At 46.1% G+C, this 24915-nt stretch overlaps 1 protein-coding gene across 1 annotated transcript in view; it reads left to right on the top strand.

Moving 5' to 3' along the window:
- Positions 1-24915, top strand: part of LOC147725374 (uncharacterized) — a 2508159-nt gene that overhangs the window by 2455512 nt on the left and 27732 nt on the right. The gene's annotated exons all lie outside the window — the stretch shown is intronic.

The following is a 24915-nucleotide window of genomic DNA, read 5'->3' as shown; positions in this document are numbered from 1 at the left end:
GGCTGAGTTCAAACTGGAATGGCATGGTGAGCATAAAAACAATGGATTTAGGCCCAGATCTCTATACTGGGGTGAATGTATGACATTGTTCTGCGTTCTGTCAATCAACTGTGGTTTTTGCATTTGTCACCCTTATTGGGATGGCTATGCCCAGAGTGGGACGGGTATGCCCAGATGTGGTTCCCGTGCTCTCCATGCCACTGGAATCAAGCTAACCTGGCTGAAGAGGGGCGAAACCCCGAAACCCCTCCTAGGATGCTTGTTTCCAGTCCAGGGAGGACCTGGCTCGGCAGTTCGGGCTGGACTGTTCCCATGATGCACAATGTCAAGACTGATTTGCATATGGCTGGGTTCAAACTGGAATGGCATGGTGAGCAAAATAAACAATGGATTTAGGCCCATATCTCTGTACTAGGGTGAATGTATGATATTGTTCTGCATTCTGTCCATCAACTGTTGTTTTTGCATTTGTCACCCCAAGTGGGACGGGTATGCCCAGAGTGGGATGGGTATGCCCATACGTGGTTCCCGTGCTCTCCATGCCACTGGAATCAAGCTATCCTGGCTGAAGAGGGGTTAAACCCCAAAACCAGTCCTAGGATTCTTGTTTCCAGTCCAGGGAGGACCTGCCTCAGCAGTTCCTGCTGGACTGTGCCTATGAAGCACAGGGTCAAGACTGATTTGCATATGGCTGGGTTCAAACTGGAATGGGATGGTGACCAAAAAAAATGGATTGAGGCCCTGATCTCTGTACTGGGGTTAATGTATGACATTGTTCTGCATTCTGTCCATCAACTGTTGTTTTTGCATTTGTCACCCGAGTGGGTAGGGTATGCCCAGACGTGGGTCATGTGCTCTCTATGCCACTGGAATCAAGCTATCCTGGCTGAAGAGGGGTGAAACCCCGAAACCTCTCAAAGGATGCTTGTTTTCAGTCCAGGGAGGACCTGGTTCGGCAGTTCGGGCTGGACTGTTCCCTTGATGCACAGGGTCAAGACTGATTTGCATATGGCTGGGTTCAAACTGGAATGGCATGGTGAGAAAAAAAAAACAATGGATTTAGACCCAGATCTGTGTACTGGGGTGAATGTATGACATTGGTCTGCATTCTGTCCATCAACTGTTGTTTTTTCATTTGTCACCCCGAGTGGGATGGGTACGCCCAGACGTGGGTCCTGTGCTCTCCCAGCCACTGTAATCAAGCTATCCTGGCTGAAGAGGGGTGAAACCCCGAAACCGGTCCTAGGATGCTTGTTTCCAGTCCAGGGAGGCTCTGGCTTGGAAGTTAGGGCTGGACTGTTACCATGAGGCACAGCGTCAAGATTGATTTGCATATGGCTGAGTTCAAACTGGAATGGCATGGTGAGCATAAAAACGATGGATTTAGGCCCAGATCTCTATACTGGGGTGAATGTATGACATTGTTCTGCGTTCTGTCAATCAACTGTGGTTTTTGCATTTGTCACCCTTATTGGGATGGCTATGCCCAGAGTGGGACGGGTATGCCCAGATGTGGTTCCCGTGCTCTCCATGCCACTGGAATCAAGCTAACCTGGCTGAAGAGGGGCGAAACCCCGAAACCGGTCCTAGGATTCTTGTTTCCAGTCCAGGGAGGCTCTGGCTTGGAAGTTCGGGCTGGACTGTTCCCATGAGGCACAGGGTCAACACTGATTTGCATACGGCTGTGTTCAAACTGGAATGGCATAGTGAGCAAAAAAACAATGGATTTGTGCCCAGATCTCTGTACTGGGTTGAATGTATGACATCGCTCTGCATTCTGTCCATCAACTGTTGTTTTTGCATTTGTCACCCCGATTGGGACGGGTATGCCCAGATGTGGGTCCCGTGCTCTCCATGCCTGCTCTGCATGCCACTGGAATCAAGCTATCCTGGCTGAAGAGGGGTGAAGTGCTGAAGAGGGGTGAAACCACGAAACCAGGCCTAGGATGCTTGTTTCCAGTCCAGGGACGACCCGGCTTGGCAGTTCGGGCTGGACTGTTCCCATGAGGCACATTGTCAAGACTGATTTGCATATGGCTGGGTTGAAACTGGAATGGCATGGTGAGCATAAAAACAATGGATTTAGGCCCAGATCTCTGTACTGGGTGAATGTATGACATTGTTCTGCATTCTGTCCATCAACTGTTGTTTTTGCATTTGTCACCCAGAGTGGGACGGGTATGCCCAGACGTGGGTCCCGTGTTCTCCATGCCACTGGAATCAAGCTATCCTCGCTGAAGAGGAGTGAAACCCCGAAACCCGTCCTAGTATGCTTGTTTTCAGTCCAGGGAGGACCTGGTTCGGCAGTTCGGGCTGGACTGTACCCTTGATGCACAGGCTCAAGACTGATTTGCATATGGCTGGGTTCAAACTGGAATGGCATGGTGAGAAAAAAAACAATGGATTTAGGCCCAGAATCGTGTACTGGGGTGAATGTATGACATTGGTCTGCATTCTGTCCATCAACTGTTGTTTTCGCATTTGTCACCCCGAGTGGGATGGGTACGCCCAGACGTGGGTCCTGTGCTCTCCCAGCCACTGGAATCAAGCTATCCTGGGTGAAACGGGGTGAAACTGCGAAACCTGTCCTAGGATGCTTGTTTCCAGTCCAGGGAGGACCTGGCATGGCAGTTAGGGCTGGACTGTTCCCATGAGGCACAGGGTCAAGACTGATTTGCATAGGGCTGGGTTCAAACTGGAATGGCATGGTGAGCATAAAAACAATGGATTTAGGCCCAGATCTCTGTACTGGGTTGAATGTATGACATCGCTCTGCATTCTGTCCATCAACTGTTGTTTTTGCATTTGTCACCCCGATTGGGACGGGTATGCCCAGATGTGGGTCCCGTGCTCTCCATGCCTGCTCTGCATGCCACTGGAATCAAGCTATCCTGGCTGAAGAGGGGTGAAGTGCTGAAGAGGGGTGAAACCACGAAACCAGGCCTAGGATGCTTGTTTCCAGTCCAGGGACGACCTGGCTTGGCAGTTCGGGCTGGACTGTTCCCATGAGGCACATTGTCAAGACTGATTTGCATATGGGTGGGTTGAAACTGGAATGGCATGGTGAGCATAAAAACAATGGATGTAGGCCCAGATCTCTGTACTGGGTGAATGTATGACATTGTTCTGCATTCTGTCCATCAACTGTTGTTTTTGCATTTGTCACCCAGAGTGGGACGGGTATGCCCAGACGTGGGTCCCGTGTTCTCCATGCCACTGGAATCAAGCTATCCTCGCTGAAGAGGAGTGAAACCCCGAAACCCGTCCTAGTATGCTTGTTTTCAGTCCAGGGAGGACCTGGTTTGGCAGTTTGGGCTGGACTGTACCCTTGATGCACAGGCTCAAGACTGATTTGCATATGGCTGGGTTCAAACTGGAATGGCATGGTGAGAAAAAAAACAATGGATTTAGGCCCAGAATCGTGTACTGGGGTGAATGTATGACATTGGTCTGCATTCTGTCCATCAACTGTTGTTTTTGCATTTGTCACCCCGAGTGGGATGGGTACGCCCAGACGTGGGTCCTGTGCTCTCCCAGCCACTGGAATCAAGCTATCCTGGGTGAAACGGGGTGAAACTGCGAAACCTGTCCTAGGATGCTTGTTTCCAGTCCAGGGAGGACCTGGCATGGCAGTTAGGGCTGGACTGTTCCCATGAGGCACAGGGTCAAGACTGATTTGCATAGGGCTGGGTTCAAACTGGAATGGCATGGTGAGCATAAAAACAATGGATTTAGGCCCAGATCTCTGTACTGGGGTGAATATATGACATTGTACTGCATTCTGCCCATCAAATGTTGTTTTGCATTTGTCACCCCGAGTGGGATGGGCATGCTTAGAGTGGGACGGGTATGCCTAGATGTGGGTCCCGTGCTCTCCATACCTGCTCTCCATGCCACTGGAATAAAGCTATCCTGGCTGAAGAGGGGTGAAACCACGAAACCATGCCTAGGATGCTTGTTTCCAGTCCAGGGATGACCTGGCTTGGCAGTTCGGGCTGGACTGTTCCCATGAGGCACAGTGTCAAGACTGATTTGCATAAGTTTGGGTTCAACTGGAATGGCAAGGTGAACAAAAAAACAATGAATTTAGGCCCAGATCTCTGTACTGGGGTGAATGTATGACATTGTTCTGCATTCTGTCCATCTACTGTTGTTTTTGCATTTGTCACCGCGAGTGGGAGGGGTATGCCCAGACGTGGGTCCCATGCTCTCTATGCCACTAGAATCTAGCTATCTCGGCTGAAGAGGGGTGAAACCCCGAAACCAGTCCTAGGATGCTTGTTTCCAGTCCAGGGAGGCTCTGGCTTGGAAGTTCGGGCTGGACTGTTCCCATGAGGCACAGGGTCAAGACTGATTTGCATAGGGCTGGGTTCAAACTGGAATGGCATGGTTAGCAAAAAAACAATAGATTTATGCCCAGATCTCTGTACTCGGTTGAATGTATGACATTGCTCTGCATTCTGTCCATCAACTGTTGTTTTTACATTTGTCACCCCGAGTGGGATGGGTATGCTTAGAGTGGGACGGATATGCCCAGACGTAGGTCCCGTGCTCTCCATGCCACTGAAATCAAGCTATCCTGGCTGAAGACGGCTGATAGCCAGAAACCAGTCCTAGGATGCTTGATTCTGGTCCAGGGAAGACATGGCTTGGCAGTTCGAGCTGGACTGTTCCCATGAGGCACAGGGTCAAGACTGATTTGCATATGGCTGGGTTCAAACTGGAATGGCATGGTGAGCATAAAAACAATGGATTTAGGCCCAGGTCTCGGTACTGGGGTGAATGTATGACATTGTTCTCCATTCTGTCCATCAACTGTTGTTTTTGCATTTGTCACCCCGAGTGGGACGTGTATGCCCAGACTTGGGTCCCGTGCTCTCCATGCCTCTGGAATCAAGCTATCCTGGCTGAAGAAGGGTGAAACCTCGAAACCTGTCCTATGATGCTTGTTTACAGTCCAATGAGGACCTGGCTTGGCAGTTCAGGCTGGATTGTTCCCGTGAGGCACAGGGTCAAGACTGATTTGCATATGGCTGGGTTCAAACTGGAATGGCATGCTGAGGAAAAACACAATGGCTTTAGGCCCAGATCTCTGTACTGGGGTGAATGTATGACATTGTTCTGCATTCTGTCCATCAACTGTTGTTTTTGCAAATATCTCAGAGGTTTCCAAACATTTTATCTTGCTCACAGAGGTTGGTAATGTAAATGTTGGAACACAGCACACTCTCTCCAGTTCAAGTCCTTTAATAAAGACAGAGCCAGTTATTGTTGGTGTTCAATTCTCTAAACCGTGAACCCAAGAGAACAAGAGATCCTATACGCCTCTGTGTAGGACTAAAATGTGGAGGTTTCCTTTTCTATTCTGCTATTTCTTTATATAATTTGGCAGTGATGTTCTTTGCGATTGGCAGGTTTTTTTCAGTTTTGCATGTTCTACATTTTTTTTTATTCTGCTTTCTCTCTCTAATTCTCTCTCTGTTGTGTTTAATGTTATTTCACACCCCTAAGATCTCCTATTGCATGATGTTGGTGTTGACTTGCGTTCTTTGAACTAATTCCAGGACATCAGAGAGCTACTGAAGGAAGGTGTCCATGGTACAATATAAGTCTGTTTTGGTTTTAATCAGAGATTAAGGATTGAATGGCTTGGCTTTGTTCAATTTTAGATTGGATTTATATTGTTTGTCAGCCATCTTAGTGCTCCAGTTGTTTATTGATTGAATATGAGTAAGATTGTTAGATGTGAGATACTCAGGCTGTGTTATGTGTTAGCTGTTATTTCAACGGCATAAAACTCAGCAGCAGTTTAATCATAGGTTAGGCCTATCACAGGTTTAGAGGAGAATTTTTTGAAGTTATTTATGTCTTACAGAGGTCTTCCTGTGTCCCAAACAGCACCTTTGCAAAGTGCAAATGAATTATTGTGATTGATAGTCCTGGTAGCAAGGGCAGTAAATGAGTGCTTAGCTGAATAGACATGTGCATTTCCTGATATATAACTGCCTTCACCTTGTTTCAGCCTATACCCCATATGCATAGCCCCCATGTCGACTTTGTGCACCTATTTATTTATTTATTTATTTTGAAAGTTTTATATAGCGCGAACAAGATCCTTGCAGATATCAGAGCGCTTTACAAATACATGGGATAAGAAAACAAGTGAGTGATTAACAAAGGTTTTTGTGCACATAGGAGCAGAAGGTTATCAGTGGAGAGCAAAGTAGGGTAAGGTAACAGGGTACATGTATGCATATAGTAACAGAGGAAAGTTAAATATTAAGTAATTATTACATATTTTAAGTAATGAGTCCAAACTGGTAGGTCTGGAGATTTATTTCTCCCATTATAGAATGCCTCCCAACAGCTACTAAATTGAATTCTTAATCCCCAATCAACATTCTAAGTCACCCTCCATTTGATGACTCTAAACTGTAAACAGGCTAGCGTTAAACTTGGTTTCTGTGAATTGGGTACTGTTTAAACTGCTGTTAATACCTGTTACTGTTTGGAAATCTGTCCTAGTTTCCCCTATAGTGTGCTTAGGCATACAGGGAGAACCCCCATGACCCAACTTTCCTGTTGGGGCTTTTTAAAACGTACACCCACAGAGGCTAAGCAGAGTGTGTTTATGAGACTGCTGAATCTGCTTTTAGGTTTAAAAATGTGTCTAGAAAGTGTATGTAACCCTCGTTTTTGGCTAGAAAAGGGATTTGTTGAAGTGCACGAGAAGCAGCATTTGAGTGGCTTAGATGTGCGCCTACCTGCAGGGTGGGCCAGGACCAGAAAAGTGTAGATTGACCCTGTCTGTATCTAAGCAGATTCGTGTTCTTCCGGAGCAGCTCATTGCCCCCTGGCCAACAGTGAGTGCCTTCCTGATTGGCCGTCTAGCTCCCAAGCAACCCTGAGCCCCCCTCGCCTGTAGTATCCCTTAAGGTGTGTGCAGAGCACCCCAAGACAGCCACCTCTATCTTGTAGCCTCAGCATCTCTGTGGGCTACAGAGCCCAGTGAACAAAGGAGAGAGAAGGTAGTAAGAACCAGCCTTGTGCTGTATTTTGAATCTTTGAAAGCACTGTTGTTTTCTAACCTTAACTGTTTGAATTTAATCTCTTGTCCTGTGTGCAATTGGTACTGTTAAAAGCTGTGTTTTTTTGCTCATGACTGTTTGAATCGAACTCTTGGGTTCTGTGAGCTAGGTACTGTTTAAACTACTGTTTTCTACCTGTGGCTGTTTGAAAATCTTCCTCTGTACTGTGCTTAGGTGTTCAGGAGCAACCTCCCAGGCACTCCCCCCGTAATTCTGGGTCTTTTTAAAAGTTATAAAGGAAACATACACCCTCAGAGGCTAAGCAACGTGTGTTTATGGGACTGCTGAATCTGCTTTAAGGTTACAAACTGTTAATGTAACCCTTGTTTTGGCTAGAAAAAGGGAGAGATAACAACCTAAATCCAAGCTATAAGTAACCATGTCCCATCCAGACACACATTCCCTGCTCATACAAAGCACCAGTCCTACCCTCTACTTACTCCTAACAGACCCCTTACTATCACCACCAAAACTCTACTCAGCCTTCCATCATTTCATCCACCAACACCCTCCTCTCTCTTTACCAAAAAAACACAACCCTTACATTCCACTCTACCACACATATTACCTCTTCCAGCGATCTAATCTTACACAAATACCTTAACTCTTGTCCATTCCCTCTCACATATCACATACACTTTTCCAGAACACATCACCACCCCCTTTAACTTTTAGCTTCCACTCATCAGCAAGACTTTACATACAAATCATTCTCAGAAAACCACTACTCCATCCTCTCCTCTCACTACTGCTCAAAATCAAAACATAACTTACACACACACACCAGCACAACAAAATCTCTCACACACACTACCTCAAAATACTTTCCCTTACAAACTACAAATTTACACCCACTTCCATCCTCCTGACTACACAAATACACACCTTAAACCAACTCTCCTACCACGCTTTCTCACACCTAACATATATACAACAACACAGCAACTCTTTAAACTGCCTCTCATCCATTGGGCAGTTTAGAACCTTACAACATGACCCACATGCTGTACCACCACCCCAACTCATACCACTCTTCACAACTTTGCATCTCCATGTCTACTGTACAGCAATGCTAGTCTACCAAAACAACACAGCTCACCAACTCACTCTCAGCCATCATCTCCACAACCTACACACACTGGGCCATCAAATGCCTTCTTAGACAGCTGTACGAGGAATACAATACAGAAAAGCTACACTATTGCTATCTTCACACACCAGACCCATCAGAATTCCTTCTTAGCCTGCTGTATGAGGAATACGATACAAAAAAGCTACACTATTGCTATCCTCACACAGCTAATTCCAGCACTAAGGACACACCTGCTACAAGTCCACAAAAGACTGCGCACTCTTATACAAAACAAGGTCACACCATCACCAAAACACATTCTCTAAACTGCATACTAATAAATGTTTGATCACTCTCTAAAAACAAGCATCACATCTATGACCTTTTCACTGACACACAATCTGACTTCTACATAACTGAATCATGTTGGGAGATGACATGACTTCAGTGTTGCATGAAGCCGTTCCTTTAGGCTATCAAGCTATCACACAAAATCGTACATGGAAAAGAGAAGGTGGCCTGGCAGTTGTTTTCAAGCAAACATTAAATATCATTAAAGCTGACAACTTCTCCATACAAGTTTGTGAGGCCCTCTTCACTAGATGCAACCCTACACCCACCTCCTCCTGTAACTTCCTACTCCTTTACAGACCTCCACTTAGCAATGCAACATTCACAGAACACTTCTAGAAACAGTTTCAAACTTGAAAACACTTGTCCATAGAGGGCTGAACTCTACCACAGTACTTTGCTAAGTGGTGGGTTCGGCATTCGATTTTAACATTTACTCTGTTTTAGCGCGGGACGCGCTTTTAAAAAAATTGCATTTCTTGAATTGCTTTCAGCGCGGCACGCGCTTTTTAAAAAATTGAATATCACCATTTGTTACCTGTGCCTGTTTCCTACAACCTCAGCGCTAACGCAGTGTCTACAAACAGACCCACCTGAAGAGTAGCGCTGGGGTTGTAGACGCTCTAGTTCTTTTGCAGCGTCAGCGTAGAGGTCCCCTCCTCCCTCCCTCACTCCCTACATTAGGAGGGAAGTGACGCTTGTTCCGGCCCTAGAGGGCTGAACTCTACCACAGTACTTTGCTGAGTGGTGGGTTCGGCATTCGATTTTAACATTTACTCTGTTTTAGCGCGGGACGCGCTTTAAAAAAAAATTGCATTTCTTGAATTGCTTTCAGCGCGGCACGCGCTTTAAAAAAAAATGTATTTCACCATTTGTTACCTGTGCCTGTTTCCTACAACCTCAGCGCTAACGCAGTGTCTACAAACAGACCCGCCTGAAGAGTAGCGCTGGGTTTGTAGACGCTCTAGTTCTTTTGCAGCGTCAGCGTAGAGGTCCCCTCCCTCCCTCACTCACTTCCTATATCGGGCAGCTGCACAGCGGACGAGCGCAGCGGGTGCGCCGGCGGCGTGCCGAAGGCGCGCCAAAGGCAAGCCCATCTGCGCCCATCCGCGCCCAACCGGGACCAGGTGCCACCCCCACTTGTTCTCAGTATAGCTACTCCTCTGCAGTCTTAAAATCTCTGGCATCTGGGAACCACCATTTAGAGAGGCGGACTATTGAGAACCTCCAGGAATATCAGGTACTGAGAGATGAGGTGGCACTTCAGTGGGAAACCGCCTCTGTTTCAGTGGCCTCCCCCTCTGGTAAACTAGGCGGACTAAACATTAGAGTCCTGAATACACGCTCCTTGCAAAAACACCATCTAGAGGTGTTCACCCTGCTCCTTGGGAGCGATATTGATATCTTGGCTCTCACGGAGACTTGGCTAGGGGATTCCTCAGCCCCGGATATTATTGCGGCCCTCCCAGATGATTATGAGTCATTATGTTACATCGTGTTTTTAGTTTTACGGCAAGCCGATTTTTTGCCGCCCGGTGTAGGAAGTTGTGACTCCCTCGACACGAAGAAAGCTATTCTTCGCAAAAGAATATTGCAGCGGATACGAACTTGATGAGTGCATGCTCCGGCGCCACTTCCTTTGGGCCCGTGATTACGATCCCTGAGAAATCTGTGATTAACTTGGACTCATAGACCCGGGACATAGATTGGCCACGGGTGTGTTTCAAATGTGCTGTGTTTTCCCCACTCCCTCGGCGTGAGAGCCCTGATGAAGGTGCGGCTTCAGATCTGGGCCTAGCACCGAAACGCGCGTTGGCGTTATCTTTTGGGGTCCTGCCACATCGATCTGGACTCTCTGGCATTTTGCTGAGAAGACTCCGCAGGATCCTATTCATGTGCCACTCTGGGGATTACGTTGAGGAATGTGTATATAGTGCCTTATGTTGAAGTGGATGCTTGTGTGTGATTGGATGAGAAGATGAATATGTATGATGAGAGGTTGATGTGGGGTTTTTATATAAAATGTATTTATTGATTTATGTATTGTCTAACTGAACTGATGAATCTATGGATCACTTTATCAATCACCTTAGATAAAATGTGTGCTAAGAAAATATATAGAATCTGCCCTGTGGCCTACTCGTCGAATGTTGGTGAGCTCAATGTTGCGTATCTAAATCTGCGGACCCTTTATGGGCCATTTTTCTATATGGGTAGGGTGGACTTGTTCTAATGCAGCAGTGCATTATGGCACAATAGACAGGGAAATGAAAGAGGAGGTGGTGTGGGCATTATCCTTAAGAAACATCTTATGATCATTAAAGCCCTTGCCGAACATCTTGAGGGATCAGATCTATTAGGGGTTAAAATCTTGTTTAAAAACTCTTGCCTTCTACTCATGGTAGTCTTTCGCCCCCCGCAGTCCTCCCCCACTTTCACTGACCTCTTCATGGAAGTCGTCACGGATCTATGCACCAACGTTCAAAAGGATCCCATAGCACGCCATGAAAGCATGATCTCCGTCAGTTAGTAGACAGTCCCACACACATTAAAGGCCATATTCTGGACCTTATTTGGTCATCACAGCCTTTGGCTACACAGATAAAAATTAACCCGTGCGTCTGGTCTGACCACTTTTTAGTTAGTTGCTGGGTTCCGAGTGACAGCCAGCCATTACAGTCACCATCTGCCTGGAGACTAATACGTGACTGGAAGAAGGTTGAAGCCAGCCACTTAGCCTCTGCCCTTGATTTAGTCATTGGTACTTACCCCCAGCCAAGTAACTTGGCACAGGAGTTTCAAGTTTAAGTTTCAAGTTTATTTGTTTATGGTAACGGAACTCAATTGAGGTCCACATAATAATACAGTAAAAAACAACAAGATGTCTTAAAAAATTACATAATATTAAACTATCAATATAACGGTAAAAAACATTTTAAAAAATGAAACAATTTAAAGCAAAACATTTCATTCGGAGGATTAAGCATTGCTTCAATAAAATCAAAGGCAGTAAGGATACCCATTTGAAGACACATAGGTCTTAACCATTTACGTCTAAATCCCATAAGTACCGGACAGACAAAAATGACATGATACATATCCTGGGAATTGGAATTACAAAAATCACAAATGTTGGAACAACCGTACCATTTGGACAAAAGACAGTTCAAAGGGAGTAAATTATGCCTTAACAAAAGGGTAAATCGCCTAACTCCATGAGGGAGATTCCAGCATATGTATGGCTGAGGTTTTTTTATTTGACAAAAGTTACCAGTAGAGAACATACCTCTCTTCACTTTACTTGCCCCACTATCTACTCTATAACCCAACTCCCAGGAAGCAGACTTTAAAACTAACTTTAATTGGGCCGCAGATAATGAAAAAATACCTTGTTCATCTAACTGTAATAAAGTAACAGCCTGTCGGAAATTCCTTACAATTGAAGAATAAGCATTAAAAGTACCCAACAGCTCATTTTTTATAAGGAGCCTCAGCGTACCCGGCATTCCTCCAGCAATGTTAAAAACCCAACGCACCACACTCGCAACTGCCTGAGCCCAGGAACTACGCAAACCGAATTCCTGTCTCAGAGAAGACGTAGAATTTGCAGTATTTACAGAGGTAAGGTTGCGTATTATTTTTCCTTCAGTGGAATCCCAAAAATTCCAACATGCCATATCTACTATTTCTAGTCCATAGATAAGGGATGCGGGGATTTTTGCTCAGAATACCTCGAGCAATATGGAGAAATGCCTTCTACCTGTCGCCTTGTAAAGAGCAATAAGACTCTTCCCTTGAGCAAGAGCTTTCCTGCTATTATTCTCAGTATGAGCTTTGTCACTTAGACTACTCGTGACAATCTTTCCAAGAAAAGGATAGGATTTGACTACTTCTAGTCTTTCACCCCCAACAGTCCAGTGGTAATGGTCATATTTGGATTTTTTCCTTCCCCGGAAGCACATTATTTTGCTTTTTAAAATATTTTTTTTTTTTAAATGGGCCTCAGCGTAGGAGTTCAGGGCGTGTAGGCGGCCATTCAAACCTTTTGGGGTAAGGTCCAAAATTAAAATATCATCCGCGTACATTAGGCACATATTGGGGTTCCCCCTAGAACTGGAGCAATACCATTACTAGATAATAATAAAGCCTGAGGGAGGTCAGCAATATATAAAGAGAACAACAGAGGAGCCAATAAGCAGCCCTGTTTAAGTCCATTAATCGTGGGTATAACCCTAGATAGTCCTCTCTCGCCACCCATTAATACTCTGCACCAAGTGTCTGTGTGCAGTGCAATAACTAACCTTAATAAACTAGAGGGCATCCCTAGATTAGCTAACTTACTCCACAACAAAAGCCGTAGAGAAGTCAATAAAAGCACCATATACACCTCCTCTACGAACTATGACATATTTTTCTGTCAAAACTTGAAGAGCAGTAAGATTGTCTAGGGTACCATGTTGTTTCCTAAAGCCAGTCTGCTCTAACGGTAATATTGCTGTCGCAGATACCCAGTCATTTAAAGAGTTTAGTAAACATTTAGCAAAAACCTTACCAATGGCATCTAAGAGGACAATTTGTCTGTAATTTTGAGGTAAATCTCTAGCCCCCTTTTTAAAGAGTGGAATTAATAAACTCCCTTTCCAAGAATGCGGAACGGTGCCTCTGGTAAAGCAAAATTTAAAGACTGGATATAAAATAGGAATTTCATCTGGGCCCAATGCACCAGATGTACGCAGAGCTTTAATTGCAGCAACAATTTCCAATTCAGACGGAGGACCATAGGGGAACAAATCTTCCTGTAGCTTACCGTAATCAAACATCACATCATTACCGCTATATAGATGCTGGATAAAATCAACCCATGACTGCTCATTAATAGATATCGGTAAGGGTCTAGATCTTACCCCGCATCCTTCTCCAATTAGTGACCAAAAGGTCTTTGCCTGCCCACTCCTATTTGCCTCACGGAGTTTAACCCATAGGGCATCTTCTTTCTCCCGTTTTAATCTAGCCTTTATCCTTTTTCTCCTTCTTCTCAAAAGAGTTATCCTTTGTTTACGTTCGGGAATAAAGGAGAGATACTGAACCCTAACCAATTTATTTATTTCTGTATTTAGGTGACGAAGGTCAGTGGGGATTTTTGGAATTATCTTTCCAGAGGGAGGCTTTTTTACTTTAGATTTTAAGGTATGTAAAAGGGACGCAAAACATAGTAGCTCTCTCCCTTCCCATAAGAGTAGGTTCTCTGCTGTATATTCTAATATATTGGCCAAGCTTTTAATGGACCCTGGGTTCCAATAGCATTTCCCTTTTTTAATATTAAAATTCAATAAGTCATCCCCGATATTCCATGCATCCCTTTGAAATGGTGTTACATTCAATTTAACAGACAAAACATTATGATCACTGAGATCAGTAATAAGTACAGACAAATCCATCAGAGAGCTAAAGAAGGCACTATCTACTCTCATATAATCAAGGATCGAACCACCATTCCCTGATTTATGTGTACAATGAGCGGGACTATCCGAAGGGAGCCTTCCATTAATTATAATACAATCTGCTTCGGTTAAACTCTCCAAGATTAGTTTCCCTCTTTTGTTTGTTTTAATGTTCTCTGGAAATATGGCTTTTGGTATCTGGAATGTTTCCTCCTTTAACGTATTCCTGAATAACTCCAAGGCACTATTAGATATTTTACCATTTAGGTCTCCTAATAATAGAATATGAGGGGGAACCATAGATTCCTGAAGATTTAGTATAAAAGAACAAATCGTCTTAATACCAGGGTTATAATTTATATCTGGAGGTATGTAGGCATTTATTATCACGAGTGAGTTCTGAGGGGCATCCATAGCTAAATTTGTTAAAGTTATTGCCTGAAATAATTTGTTTGGATCTAAATAGTGGGAATAATTCCAATTAATTTTATTGGACAGTAAACAGGCTAGTCCTCCCTTCGCACGCCCTCTCGTAGAAGGGGTAGCACTACCCTCTAATACATAATAATCTTTTCCGACCGGGAATTTCTCTACCAAACAAGTTTCCTGCAAACAGATCACATCTGCCTCTAAAGTATGCAAAATACCAACTTTTCAGGGCTCTGGGTAAGTCCAGCAATGTTCCACGATATTATTTTTAAATTAACGTTAAAAATCAGAATTCATTCTAGATGTAAAACCAGATTTATCTGATAGAACAGCGGGTAACCAACTCCACTCCAGATCGGCGTCCTTTACCTTAATTTGTTTTATAGATTGAGGATTATTTATGATCACCTGTCGCTCATTTTTTGATATACGTATTTTTAACTCCTCAGTCACTACAGAGGATCCATCTGAAGGACCGGAATTTGTACCCTGAAATGTTAACATTTTTTGGGGTTTCGGCTTCCTATTTTGTCCGGAAAGAAAGGATCGACATCAATCCCTCTTATTTGAAATTCCTCGGCCCATTGAAGGACATGATTTGTTACCAATTTGGAATAAAATTTTACCCGTGCAATCTTTCCACTCTCTGAATTTATTAGTGTTATTACATCTAGGTCTGCGGATTGGATCAGTTTTAGGCTCTCTATTTCACGAAAGCAATTAACCAATACAGATCTATTTAAAATAAGATCTGGATCAAAGATAGGTATGAAATCCAAGAAAAGAATGTCCACATTTTCTCTATTCTTGGGCACTGTCTTGGATACATATTCAGTTGCGACCACGTCTGAAAAGGAAATAGCCAGAGGGTTAAGATTTGGCACAGGAGAATGACCAACTTACGGCGATCGTTTGCTCTGCTCTTGATCAAATAGTACCAGTAAGAAAGGTAAAAAGTAGAGACCAAGGTCACGGCGCCCCTTGGTTCAATGATAAACTTAGGGATTTAAAAAGAAATCTTCGCCAAGCCGAGAGGAGGTGGCGGCTAAATTACAAGTTAGAGGACCTCAACTTATATAAATCTACATTCTCCTCCTATAAACTTGCCATCATAGAAAGGAAGGCTGAATATTACGAGGGCAGAATCCAGCTTGCAACAAATAAGCAAAAAGAAACTTTTAAAATCTTGAAAGAACTCAGCCATAATATGGAGGCGAAGTCATCAGTCCCTCCTATTGACTGTGATGCTTTCGAGGCTTTCTTCCTTCAAAAAGTTGCTGATATTCTCTTAGAAATAGAAAATTCCTCAATTAGCAGTGGCTCTATCTTTCAATCTACAGCCCCCCCTCCCCCTGAATTTCGCCTTGCGAAATTTCCCCCCTTGGATGCTCAATCTCTTCTTCCCCTGGTACACCGGGTGAAATCAGGCTCACCAGCAGATCCGTGTCCACCAAGAATTTTCGAGCTGACTATTCCTAGCTTGGAAGGCCCTATCCTCAAGCTTTTGAACACCTCTTTGGAAACAGGTTCCCTCCCTCCCGCGCTGAAAGAGGCTAGAGTTATCCCCTTACTTAAAAAGTCAGGTGCGGGTGCCTCTATCCTCAAAAATTACAGGCCAATTTCCCTGCTCCCGTATTTAGCCAAAGTACTTGAACAGCATGTACTCAAAATACTTTCCACCTTTCTTGAGGAACACAGACTGCTACATCCTAGACACGCTGGCTTTAGAGCTCATCACAGTACGGAGCTGGTGATGCTATCTGTTCTGGATGAGATGAGGGTTATTGCTGACAAGAAAGTGTCGAGTGCCCTGATTTTATTAGATCTGTCAGCGGCATTCGATACGGTCAGCCTAAAACCCTCCTGTCCTGTCTTGCTAATGTAGGTATAGAGGGACCTGCCTATCAATGGCTTGAATCCTTCTTGACTAACCGGACGCAGTTAGGTGATCGGGCTTCTTTCACCAGTCCCCTCGTATGTGGTGTCCCACAGGGCTCGGCGCTGTCGCCCCTGCTCTTTAATCTATACTTCCAACCATTGGTAGAGATCCTGGCTCAATTGGATCACCAGGTCTTCAATTATGCAGACAACACCCAGCTACTTGTACGGATTAACAACTCCAGTGCTAATCAGGAACACGTACAAGAGGTGCTGCGCTTTACAGCAAGCTGGATGACAGAGAATTCACTTAAAATTAATCCTGATAAGACGGAAATCCTGGCTGTTCCATACATCAACAGCCCCTGGTGTGACCTGTTTTGGCCGCAGGAATTAGGAGTCATCCCTACTCCAGTCCCAGTGGTTAAAAGCTCGGGCATCAAAATCGACGCCGACCTCTCTATGAACAACCAAGTGTTGGCAGTGGTTGGTACCTGTACAGGGATATTGAGGTGCTTGCGGAAACTTGTCCCTCTCCTCACCACGACCTCCCTTCAGGTAATTGTCTCTGCCACAATATTGTCCAGGTTGGATTATGGGAATGCCCTCTACTTCGGCCTCCCTTGGAAATTAATAAGAAGATTACAGGTTGTGCAGAAGGAAGCGGCGCGCCTCATTTTTTATCTACCCAGACGAACTCATGCCTCCCCACTGCTTTCCAAATTACATTGGCTACCTATCAAGCAGCGAGCATCATTCAAGGGCCTTTGCATAGCCCATAAGGCCATCTATGGTCAGGCCCCAGAATATATCAAGGATCGCCTGATGAGCTATATTCCTGCCCAGACTCTCCGTTCGTCTGCAGTCTGTCACTTGGTCAGCCCCCGGTTTCACATGGCTCGTAAAGGCGGCATAGCCTTCTCCGCCTTGATCCCACAGCTCTGGAACAATCTTCCTGGAAATCTGCGCAAGGAACCTGTTCTCCTTTCGTTTAGGAAAAAACTAAAGACTATCCTGTTTCTGGAGGCAATGACCACGAAATAAGCCTGCCCGCACTAGCTCACACGCACTGTCTGTTGTAATTTTCTCCTCTAGAAGCGCGAAGAGACCTGATGGTGAACGAGCGCTATATAAGAACCGATTAACATTAACATTAACATCATCATCAAATTATTTTTTGCGGTATACAACAATACCATAAAAGTACAATACAAATCGGTTAAAAACACACAAGAATAAAACCGGCTACCGGGTGCATAAGCAGTTAATACCAAAATATTTAACAAGTGTCAGGGCAAATCAGCATAAATAATGAAGTTAGAAAAGGAGACTAACAGTTATGAAATCTGACGCTCGGGGGCACATTACATTCAAAAGGGCCATTTTACAAAACAAGGAAGATATAAATCCAACATGTTAAAAGGGGGAATCCCCCCGATCATAAAATTCATCTGGGTTAAAAAACAATGTGAGGGGCAACATAGATGTTGGACCCAGAACGCGAAAGGGAGATTAAGCCACCACTGTCGTCATCCTGTGTCTTTGGTGTTTCTTAATCTTGCGGCCATCCTTAGGAAGTTGACAGTGCAAAAGAGTGTGAGAGCCTCCTTGGGCAATTTCAAAAACAGCAGCACCACCACCTTAGCGTGTTTGAACCTGGTAGTCTTTAACCCCTTCCACGCTAATGACAAGGTCAGCTCGTCATGGGTGTTACCTGCGCTGCGCTCATGACGAGCTGGCCTTGTCATGAACAATGGGAAAAAATGAGTGCCAGCGCCCAGCGGGAAAACCCTTAGCAGCCAAGGTGTTAAAATACTCTTTAAAAACAGCTTCCTGGGGTGAGCATAATAGGGGCACAGTAAAACAAAGTGGAGCGTGTCCTGCGGAGACTTAGAGTCGCACCCGCAGGGGCCCCTCAGTTCAATAGATGTTAAAAACCTAAATCTGGTCATCAAGAATCTATCCTGGGCGTTATAGAAGTAAGACAGGTATGGTTCCAGACCTGGGCTAGATTTGGGTAATAGTTGGGCTCTCACGGTTGGTTTTACCATCTCTGTGTCTTCCCTAATGGAGGCCTTGTGCTTTAGGAATATGGACTTAACAATCACCCTGTCCCGTGGTATCAGCGATTTTGGGTTGTTGAAATAATCAGCCAGACCCAGGCCAGACAAAGTCTCCCTTACATATTTGAGCCAAGGGATGTTGTGCCCATGCTCCCTGGTAGTGCAATCACTTATTATCTGCTTGCTCAAGGCAGCTTCCGAGTTAGTCCATATTTTTAGCCAACAGGTAAGAGGTTTCAGTTGGATCCCATCTCTGATGTATGAGAGACCTAACTTTGTGAATTGAATAGGAAGGGGTACTCTGTGGGACTTTGAGTAGCCGTCGGAGGAATTTGCTTTCTTCTGTTTGGATCCTTGATGGGTCAATGAAGCCCCACACTTCGCTGCCGTAAAGCATTTTCGCATTTGAGATGGCCCTATACAGATTCAGAATTTGCTCGGGGCCCAGCGACCCAACCTGTCTGCATAGTTCATAATTGCCCCAGTAGAGCTAATGAGGGATCTGCATTTCTCATCTGTCAGTGTGTTAAACCTGGTGCGGCTATTGAATAAAATTCCCAGGTAAGAAAATGCCTGCACTTTTTCTAGGCAGTGGGTGCCTATCCTGAAGGTGAATTTCCTGCCTGGTCTTTTTCCCATCTCCATGATGTAAGATTTGGAGAGATTAGCGGACAGGTCCAGGTTCTCCATAAAACCCACGAAACCATCATTAAGGAGCTGAAGGCCCGCACAGTGCGTGACAAGAGCACTGCGTCGTCCGCATAAAGCAGGACTGGGACCCCTCTGTTACCTACCCTCGGGCTGTCTGCCCCTAGTGCTCCCAATACCTTATCTAAGCCATTAATATATAGGGTGAATAAAAAAGGTGCCAGAATACAGCCCTGTCTCACACCCCTGGAACAAGGGAAAGACTCCGAGACGTCACCCTCATCATTGTATCTGACCTGGGCTGAGGTATACCGGTGCAGAGTGCTTAGGATCAAACCAATCCTGGGTCCACACCCATGGCCCCAAGTTGTTCCCACAGTTTCTTTCGATTAACTCAATCGAATGCTGCAGTGAGGTCCATGAAAGCCAAGTACACCGTCTCATTACTAGCGACAGTGTACTTGGCTACCAGGAGATAAAGGTTAAGGCATTGGTCAGAAGTTGAGCGACCCGGCCTAAAACCGTACTGAATGTCCGAGATAATATCATATTCGTCTGCCCAATCCATAAGCCGGTTGAGAATAGCTCTCCCCATGACTTTCACTGTGACGTCAATAAGGGAGATGGGCCTGTAACATTGTGGAATATCTTTATTACCCTTTTTAAATATTGGAACGATTGTCGCAGTGGACCAGGATGAGGACATGCCTGCCTCTACTGCCGTGTTAATCCCTCTTGATAAAATAGGAGCCCACAAGTCTACCTGGGATAGCAGGAGATCTGGAGGGATCCCATCCGGGCCCTGAGCCTTATTACGGGTTAAGCCCTCGATTCCCGCTTTTATCTCGCCTATGGAGAATGAGGTTTCAACTACTGTTCGATTTCCTGTCCCTATTGAAGATAATACAGGGCTCATACCATCATGATGTAGAGGCCTTGGAAGTGTTCCACCCAGGCCTCTGGCAAGACATGGCAAACGGGCTTGGATATGTTCTTGTCTTGGAAACATGGTTCATTTAAGGTTTTCCAAAAAGCAGCCATGTCCCTAGATTTGGCCGCTTCCCTCAGGTTCTCTCATGCCTGATGTTGCAATGAGGTTTTATGTTTCAATGCCTGGTTACACCTCCCCCGACACTATGGACTTATCAAGTCAAGTCAAGTCAATAATCTTTATTAGGATATTTCGTTATCCATAAAAGTATACACACATAATCACGTACATGGTCAAGATAATAAAATCACATTAAAAGTAAGATAAAAACGTTGTTATGTTTTCCAATTCATTGACAGCAGCATCAATACTTGCATACCAAAGTGCAAAAGTGCATTATTTCCCAGGGCATCAACAGCTTTCAGGTAAATTTCTAAAGCAACATCCGAATAAAGTGCCCATGTGCAGAGATCACCTTTGAGATAGCAGCAATATATACATAGTGCACAAATTCTCATAGCATCAGCTACAGAGCAGTTTACTAGAGCGATTAGCAGCATTGTCTAAAGTGCTAGTTTTGTAAAGTGCATAGTTCCTGTTTGAAAAACCGTTGGATTAAGGTGCGAAATACAAGATTTCCTGTGGAACATCCAAGAAAGCAGATTACTGTAGCTCATATAATTAACAAATAGCAGCATTAAATAAAGTGCGACTGTGCAAAGTGCAAATATGCAAATATACGACACCTATGAATACATGTAATACATCTTTGCCCAATGGACATTAATTCATAGAGAGACAAGAACGAATAGCCATTTTTAAAAAGGTGCACACACGATATATAATGTCATCTTCTCTGAGCTGGAAAACAATTTTATAGGCCACTTTAAAATCCTTTACACCTTTAGCTCTGAAGAACGGTATCAACAAGAGCTTACTATATATTTGATAAAAGGAGCAAAAGAACAAAAAGTGCAATATAGATTGTTTCCCTGAATTCTGACATGGGCAAGCCAAGTTCTCAATGTTAGGTTGATAGCCTATAGGGAAACACAATAAGTATTGTATGAATCCTGCTCTTAATCGAAAAAGAAGACTGCGCTCCCAACACGTAATATCTTTGAGGAGATAACCAACGGGCAAACACGAAATGGACTCAATATCACCTTCCATTTGAATGTACTGTTTCACAGAGGTTTTGACAGATTCTTGTTTATATCTGATCTCCCCATAGTGTTTATATAGGATGTTCCGAATCGTCTTCCCGTCAATCCCATCTAATTCATCAGGTTTATCAAAAATATACTCGAGATTGACTGCTGTCATGCTCGCCCGTACTTGAGCCAGCCAGGGAATTCTAATGCCCTGGTCGCATTTTAAGTAGTCAGCCAGGATTTCCCTGGTCAGGAGGGCTTCAGGGTTTTTCCAAACCTTTAGCAAAAACAACACAGGACGTGACCTGATATAATCCTCCAAATAAGACAGTTTTAGTTCAGTATGGCTTACTTAAATAGCTGATGATATTGGTATTCCCAGAAGCCTTCTACAGAATCTATTTTCTGTAGTAGGGGATCTCTGTGTATAGTCATAATCTAGTGAATAGTCCCGCTCATCTGCGTGGACCCACGGAAATCAAAAATAATCTCTTAAATTGTCAAAAAATTGCAAAACTGCAAAGACACTTAAGAGAGAATTTAAAGACAAATAATGCAGCCTATATCCACAGGCTTCACTGTCCAGTACTTCAACTAGAAATTCCACCAAAAACACCACACATACAACACAGCCTGCCCAGTTTCCTCACAGAGAAACTTGCCTCTACCAGTAAAAGCCTCTGGAATGATAGAGAGGAAGGCCTGGACAGACAAGCCCCATAGGCTGTCATTATGTGGCTTAAATAGGATACTGTGCCTTTAAGAGAACTTTCCAGAACTTCTCCCAGTATCCCAGAATGCACAGCAGGTCCCATTTACTTTCAGTTCTTTTTTCCGGCTCCTGCTAACAGGACCCTGGCATTGAGCTCTCCCTTTTTCAAGGGTTTATTGGATTTTTTTGTACACTTTGTGATTTAAAAGTGTCTCAGTTTTTGTCTTGAGTGTGTTTGTTCAGGTGTTTTAGGGCTCTAAAATGCCTGCTCTTTTCGACAAATGCCCTGTCTGTGGAGGAAGAAGGCCAAGACTGATCCACACGAGGTCTGCATCATCTGCCTTCCTGAAGCACATGTCCCTGAAGAGTGTGACATCTGCAAGAACTTTTCTGCAAGGACTCTGAGGGAAAGGCTGAAGATTAGGCTTCAAGGCCTGGAGGACAGACGTCTGCAGGCTGCAGGTGGGTCTGGGCAGACCGGGAAGGCTCCCTCTGCCTCTGCTGAGGCCTCTGGGGGGCTCCCCAGAGGCAGGAAGACCAGCAAACGGTCCCGGTCTCCGTCGACGTCGATTGCATCGACGACGACGTCAAGAGGGATGACGACGGTGTGTTCACCATCTCCCCGGGGCTCCGGGTCGAGACGACGGGAAAGATCGAAGTCGAAGGGCCGAGGTAGGCCTCCGTCGAAGTCCCAGTCGACGGCCTCTTCGTCGTCGACTTCAACGTCGAGCCATCGACGTCGAAGAAGGCATGACAGGCGTCGGCGCTCGCCGTCGAGGTGACACCGCCGTTCGCCGTCGAGGAGAAGATCGGCGTCGAGAAGACGGTCGGCGTCGATACTACGACGATCGGCGTCGAGGGGATCCTCGCCGTCGAGGTCCTCGAAGTAGCGATCGGCGTCGAGGAAGAGCCGACGTTCGTCGTCGAGGTATGAACGCTCAACGTCGCGGAGGCGGCGTTCGTCGTCGAGGAGGACGCATTCGACGTCGCGGAGGCGGCGATCGACGCCGGAGTCGCGGATGCAACATTCGACGCCGGAGACAAGACGCTCGGCGTCGAGGAGGAAGAGATCAGCGTCTAGGAGTCGTTCCAACTCTCCTAGGAGGCGCAGGAGGAGTTCTGGCGCCAGAAGTCACGCTGGTTCCGGTGGAGGGCGCCTGCTGGAGGGAGTGGGTCACAGTCCCCTCCCCCGAAGAAGTCACCGGGCTCAGTGTACTCTGTGGTTTACACACCACCTCGGCCTAAGGCCCCTCCTCCCCCTGTTCCTAAGGAGGATCCTCCTGTCAAGCCTCCACTTCCGCCGCTGCCTCCCTCAGGACAACCACCACCACTTCCGCCACGTGGGCCCGTCCCTCGGACGGAGGTACCTCCCGTGCCTCCTCCAAGGTCGACGTCACTGCCTCCCCTTCCCACACCACCTAAGGGGATGCCAAAACCAAAGCCTCAGGATAAACCACGGAGAACACCTCCAAGGAAACCTGCGGAGTGTCCTCGGACCGGGAGGTCGTGTTCTCGTTCCAGGAGGAGGGAACGATCACGCAACAGGTCATCCACGAGATCGAGACAACGCCACAGGAGGCACAGGTCTCGTTCCCTGACGAGGTCCTCAGAGACCAGGGACTACTCCCCGACTCTGTCGGAGACACCGGAGACGAGAATATCGCCGGTGGACGATCTGGTATCCTTTCACAAAGTCCTATTAAGGGGTGCAGCCAAGTTGGGCATCTCGTTGACGGTGCCCACTCCCAAGACGTCGGTAATTTTCGAGACGCTGCACCAAAAACATCTGTCTCGACCATTACTGCCACTGGTGCCGGGCCTGGAGGAGCCGGCCATGGACCTGTTTCTCACCCCGGCGGTGACTAAGGCGGCCCCCTCGAGGCTACAGAAAAAGTACCGGGCTCCCGATTCGGATCCGGCCTTTTTAAGAGTGGAACCCCCTCCGGAATCTGTGATAGTGACGGCGGCTCGTAAACAACATGCCACCACTCAGTCATCCACGGTCCCACCCGATAAGGAATCTCGGTGGATGGATTCTGCTGGGAGGAAGGTTTGTGGAACGTCGGCGACGTCTATGAAGGCGGCGAGCGAGACGGCCCTGTTGGGGCGCTACGACCGCGCACTCTGGGAATCCCTCCAGCAGTTTGCGGAACACCTGCCTCGCGACAAAAGGGAAGATTTCCAGGAGGTGTTAAATGAGGGGATGTTGGTGGCGAATCAGGTCATCAGTGCTGTGGCTGATTCTTCCCTCCTGGCGGCGCATGGCTTCTGCCATGGGATCAACCAGAGACGACACGCTTGGCTCCGCCTCACGTCGTTAAAGCCTGATGCCCAACCGAGGGTTGCCAATTTGCCATTCTCTGGCGAAACTCTGTTCGGGAAACATGCGGATGACGAAATGGCCCGCATGAAGGCTGAGGCTGAGACGCTCACGGCTGTGGGCCTGGAGAAGCCCAAAGAGACTAAGAAGTCCTACCGACCGTTCCAAAGGCGGTTCGGCGGACAGGGCAGAGGGCGTTGCCAACCTTCGGGACAGCAGCAACAACAGCAGTTCCGAAGGCCGTTCCAGAAGCGCCAGAAAGGCAGAGGAGGCCAACAGTCGGCAACAGAGACGAAAGGCCTGGCCGGGTCTAGGCCCTGAGCGCTTACTTCCCCTACATCCGTTACCCACTCCGGTGGGGGGAAGCGTTCAATTTTTTCTGGCAGAGTGGAGAAAAATTACTCAGGACAAGTGGTGCTGAATATTGTTTGCAATGGATACAGTCTTCGGTTCACCAGCCCGCCTCCATCAGTTCCTCCGGTCAGCTCGCAGTATCAACTGCGCGAGCTCCAGGCGGAGGCCGATATCCTGTTAAGTAAAAGGGCGATAGAAGGCGTGCCTCTGTCCCAAAGAGGAAGATTTCTGTACTCCCGGTTCTTCCTGGTTCGCAAGAAGGACAAGAACGAGTTCAGGCCCATTCTGGACTTGCAACAGGAAAACAAGTGGATTCGCAGAGAAAAGTTTTGCATGCTGTCGTTGCATCAGATTTATCCTCAGTTGCAACAGGGAGACTGGCTGTGTGCTATAGACCTACAGGATGCGTACTTCCATGTGCCCATTGCACACAAACACAGGAAGTTCCTGCGATTCCAAGTCGGCGCCAATCAC

The sequence above is a fragment of the Lissotriton vulgaris genome, chromosome 3_2 (genome assembly GCF_964263255.1).
Source record: "Lissotriton vulgaris chromosome 3_2, aLisVul1.2, whole genome shotgun sequence".
Classification (NCBI taxonomy): domain Eukaryota; kingdom Metazoa; phylum Chordata; class Amphibia; order Caudata; family Salamandridae; genus Lissotriton; species Lissotriton vulgaris.
Note: the sequence above shows the minus strand (reverse complement) of the source record. Positions and strands in the feature narration are given on the sequence as shown.